Source organism: Dermacentor andersoni, chromosome 2 (genome assembly GCF_023375885.2).
Source record: "Dermacentor andersoni chromosome 2, qqDerAnde1_hic_scaffold, whole genome shotgun sequence".
Taxonomy (NCBI): Eukaryota; Metazoa; Arthropoda; class Arachnida; order Ixodida; family Ixodidae; genus Dermacentor; species Dermacentor andersoni.
The window spans coordinates 48,630,253-48,635,881 of NC_092815.1; positions in this window are offsets into that span (position 1 = coordinate 48,630,253).

The following is a 5,629-nucleotide window of genomic DNA, read 5'->3' on the forward strand; positions in this document are numbered from 1 at the left end:
GAATCTTGGAACCCACTCCGGGACATACGTCTGCACCCTCAGCAATTCGACAAAATGGGACACAGATTCGCAAAAATATTCGTGAACAGGTCTAGCGTCGATATCTGCGTTGTGTACAGCAGTGCGAGTTCGCGATATGCAGTGCAGGCTCAGGAGCATAACCAGATCAAAAGGCACGCCATCGTCGTTTTCGACCGTGAAATAACGGATTACAGGCGGACTTAATGGCAACTAAGTTTTCAAGGTTATCTGTAAAATGTACCGGAAGAACACCCCACCCCAACAATCTAAAAACACATGCTCAATTGTCTCTGGTTTTTTGCATAATAAACAATGACGTACTGCCCCACGCAACAAACAAACCCCTATCTTCTAACCATGTTTTAACGGGTAAGGTTCACGTGTGCAGCTTTAAAAAAAGGTTCTAACCTCTGGCCCAACGAGCATTTCTGTAACTCGTTGCAAAAAAATATTTTCCTTTGCCTGCACAGTATAACTCACGGTTCAATGACACAGGAAATAACACATCAACAAGGTCTTTGTACAGTTTTTTGTGGGACACCTCGGTCAAATATTGCAAAGAAAAGCGCACCGATAAGAGGCCGAAAAGTGACACCACTTCTTTTAGATATCCCCGGACTGGCACTTGCTGTCACACCGAGGACACAACAAATTCCGGTAGCACTTCACCTAGCCTCTGTTGAATCATAGTTCTTAGAGAGGTGTCATCTACATCTCTGAGAAAAACTAATTGATTCACGAGTTCAACTGGATTCAGCTACTGTCGGTTTTTTTTCTTTCTTTATTGGATTCAGCCACTACCCGCCGTGGTTGCTCAGTGGCTATGGTGTTGGGCTGCTGAGCACGAGGTCGCGGGATCGAATCCCGGCCACGGCGGCCGCATTTCGATGGGGGCGAAATGCGAAAGCACCCGTGTACTTAGATTTAGGTTCACGTTAAAGAACCCCAGGTGGTCGAAATTTCCAGAGTCCTCCACTACGGCGTGCCTCATAATCAGAAAGTGGTTTTGGCACGTAAAACCCCATAATTAAATGATTCAGCCACTGTCGGCTCATCATACGCGACCTTTAAAGCGGTGTTTTATATGCATGAAGAAATAGACGCAGCGCACAGCGCGAGTCGGTCACAGGCGTCGCCTCCCTCCGGAGGAGTGAAAGTGTGTGATCGCGTGTTTGTTCGCTTCGCGCCCGCTGTTTACCGCCTGTTCAGGCCCGGTAGTCAAATGGGGAGGTCGCGTTTGGTTTGTTCTGCCGAAGAGCAGAATGCGTTGAAGGAAGGGCAGCGGGAGCGGGTCGCGCGTCGGGCGTTCGACCGAAGAACATTCAGCGTTTGAAGAACGCCGCCGGGAACTCGCTCGAGAAAGGGGTCGTCATCGACGTGCCGACCTCGCCGTGAGAAAGCGCGAAGCCAGGCGTTACGACAACGAAGAGCCGCATATCACGAGCTACCCTTGCACCCCTCTTCACGGTAGTGGAAGGGTGGTCAATTTTTTTATGTAATGTTACTGTAATTTAGAAACTCAATCACAAATCCTTCCAGACAAGTCCTGTAGGGATTAGAATGCGAAAGTACCGATTTTGGTATATTGTACTAGCGGTGGAACTGTAAGCTAGAAAAATTCATTTCCTGCTATATTAGTGGAGTGATAGTACATGCACACATATGGGCTTTAAAAATGCGCTCCGAATGTACCTTAAAAAAAGAGGAGATGTGATAACTGAGAAATTTTCTTGGGTATAATTCCACCATACTAGAGGTAATAATTAGTAAAAGAATTATTAAATTTAAACTACTTTATATTTTGACTGACAGCCAGGCGATTGATATCAATGTCAGACTTCAAGTTTGGCTCAACCGAGACTTTGCGTAAAGGTGACCTTGCTAACTTCTGTGCAAGAAAAAATGCCGTAAATTTCGCCCAGGAAACATAAACACAGTTGCTGAAGACTTGCTCATGAGTGACGTAAATGCCTCCATGAGCGGGCGAACATGAAGCAGAGATCGCGGATTCCTGAAATGTTCGCTTGTAGTCAACCGACGGTGATAGGAAAACAGTCGCTTATATGCGCCGGCTTTGGTAGTGAATGTTGCGCCGTTCGACATTTATTTCTTGGTCTTCTCGCTGAAATTAGCTGTAGTTCTTTACTTCGGAAAAAATTAGCAGCGCGAGCTTCTTGCAACTATGAAAATCGTCGTCAAATAAGCGCTAATACTTGCATTATAATCGATTGTGGGACTCTTTGGGTGAAAAAGTCTTTTTTTATTTATTGGTATAATTACTACCTGCGTGCCGTTGTAATGAAATGAATCCAGAGAAAGCCTATTAATTATCTCATCTTGTTAATTACACAAAAATAAACAAAAACTTTCGAATGTTAGTCTTAAACACGCTGTATATTTGATAGAGAGCATTAGTCGTGGAAGTTTTCATTATATATTTGTAAAGGGTTCGTAATCTATTCCCAGCCTGCGATTATAGTCAATGAAACCCTAACGACTACCTCACAGGAGTTGCACGATCATTATTATTTCTTTAAAATGTATGTACAAATATGTACAAATATACGCAAAAACAACAAAAAGGAATGAAGGGGGTGACAACCGGCGTCGATCAAAAGGGACACAACGCCTGCCAACTATTCGCGAAGGAGATAGAAACATAAAGACAGAAAATAGGAAGAAGGGAACGAAAGAGGAAAGAAAGAACAAGCTGAAAGATTCCAAAGACTAAAGTAGAAAAACAAATATAGCATGGCAGTGTTTAGCGTTCAAAAGCTAAATACGGACATTCTGCATACAGGGCAAAAATTGTGAGGTTAACTGATCAGTGCGTCTTGGGATAAAAGCAAATGAGAGAGAGAGAGGGTGAAACGATGAGGGAAAGGTAAGGAGGTTAACCAAGGACATGGCCGATTAGCTGGGCCATAATCTGGGCACTTGGTAAATTTCTACCCTACCTCGATGGCCGCCCCTTCTACGTAATTACAGACCACCATCCACTGTGTTGGTTGTCCGCGTTGAAGGATCCATCAGGCCGATTAGCTCGCTGGGCTTTGCGATCGCAAGATTTTGACGTGCCCGTTGTCTACAGGCCTGACCGCCGCCACACCGATGCCGATGCGCTTTCCCGCTCACCCGTGTCAACCGAAAGCGCTGCCTGTTTGTCTGCCGTTGACGAAGTACTTTCGTTCCCAGTGGGCTGCGACATGGCTTCGGATCACCGCAAAGAAGCCTGGATTAAAGCTCTTTTCCGCTTCCTCTGAAACACGTCGACTCTTCCGCCACCTTCTTGAGGTTTGCGCCGTCAAGCTTCTCACTTTTCAAATTCGGGATGGCCTTCTCTATCGCCGGAATCACGTCTCTGGTGCTCGCAGGTGCTTCCTTGTCATACGTCGACATCTTCGTGGTGAAATATGTTCTGCCTTCCACACTGATCCAAAGTGTGCACATGTGGGTGTCTCTAAGACGTACACCGGTCTCCGCTCCAGGTTTTATTGGCGAAGCATGTACACATTTGTGTGCAAGTACATTCGATCCTGCCCTCAGTGCCAACGCCGCAAGGTTCCTGCTCAGCATGTCTCTGGTACACTCCAGCCAATCCCGTGCCCTGCCAAACCCTTCAATCGCATAGGCATTGTCCTGCACGGACCCCTTTCGAGCACGGCTTCCGGAAACCGTTCGACAGTCATCGCCATCGACCACTTGACGCGATACGGGGAAACAGCTGCTCCGCCTGCTGCCACAGCTCTTGATATAGCATCCTTCCTCCTGAAAAACTTTATTCTCCATCCCAGCGCACCTCGCGAACTTCCGAGCGATAGAAGACGTGTCGTCCTCTCCGAAGTCGCAAACGCTCTCCTTGCTGAATGTCGCATCGTTGATCGCACCACCACCGCCTGCCATGCTCAAACTTATGGTTTGACGGAATGATTTAACCACACCCTTGGTGACATGCTCTCCAAATACGTCACCTCTGATCCCACTGATTGGGACCTTATTTTGCCATTTACCACGTGTACGCCAACAACACTGCACCACAGGCAACCACAAACTTTTCGTCATTCTTTCTCTTTATGGCCACGAACCTTCGACTGCACTCGATATCAATCTTCCGTAAAGACCCGACTCATTCGAATGTACGCCCATCTCTGAAGCCGCCCGCCGCGCCGAGGAATACAGTCAGCTCGCCCGTTCCTTTACAACCGTCGACCTATGACAACGAAAATCTCGACGTGACGATGACTACCCGCATTGTCACGTTCTTCCAGACTCCCTTGTGTGGCTTTGGGTTCCAGCTGTTTCTGCTGGCTTCTCATCCATGCTTGTTTGCAAATATCAATGAGTAAAGGCAAGGCGCAAATGACAAGGACTTAAGAAGGACACAAACGACAGGACCGGCGCCACTCACAACTAAGTTTATTTCCGCAACAAGCCTGCCTTATATTGGTCAATCAAGCCGAATCACACACGAAACGTTAGAAGTACAATACAGCAATCCATCGACCACTCAGGAATCATATCTGATACAAAAGATCAAAAGAGCAAACAAGAACCACACGTAGATCAGCACGGGAAGCGATTCATCGAGCACAGTCTTTACCAAACCAACGGGTAGAAAAAAAACGAGACATAGAAAATACCGTCTACGCTTCACTATCAACTACCCAAAACATAACACCTTTCAAACGCCTAAGGCCCAGTCAGTGATAAAACCCGCACGACTATGGGAATAATGACCAACGAATAACACGAAAAAAAAAAGTACAGCGTCTGCGTCAAAACTGATAAAACGTGTGACCGCCCCAGAAATGAACCACGTGACAAGCAATGAAATGGACAGAACGTAATTATGGGGTTTTACGTGCCAAAACTACGATCTGTTTATGAGGCACGTTCCGTTGCAAATCCGTTGCTAAGCATTAGAAGGTGATATTACCATTACGTAAATTGAAATTATTGTGACATCTTGCAGACAAAATTGATGTGTTATACACTGCTCTTGAAAATAGCACTAATTTTGTAACAAGACTTTTGTGAAAGCTTCGTAAGCATTGCAACAGTTTCGCGTAAACTGTAAACTTATAACGCATTAGTTTGCCTTTCATGTTCTAACAGATCTAGCTAACAGAACTGCCATATCTGTCGTCGGTGCCGAGTAACAGATTTGTAAAGTTTGAACTTCAGTATTGCTATCGTTGCAATTTTCGACACTTCTTGTAGAAAATTCGAGGTCACAAAGTAAAATTCTGCTTTTTATAGTAGGCATGATTGAGATTTTTTCCTAAATGCAACAACTTTGCTTGGAATTGGTTCAGGGGTTGTCTAGTAAAAGCTTTTCTCCATTTCGCATGAATTTGAATGGGGAAATCGGTGCTGGTCCTAACATAAGGCTTTTTCTAACATAATCCTTGAAACTACTGAATGCAAAAACGCACACTGATTGTGACACTTACGTGAAGAATATCAACAAAAATTGTCCCGTAAAAGCACCATGGAGTATGCGCAGCTGTTGAATATTTTTGAAATATTAAACAGCTGTTCATATTTGTGCGGACAGTAAAGAGAAAATTGTGCCCAGAAGCCTTCCTCTAACAGTGAGAGGATTGAA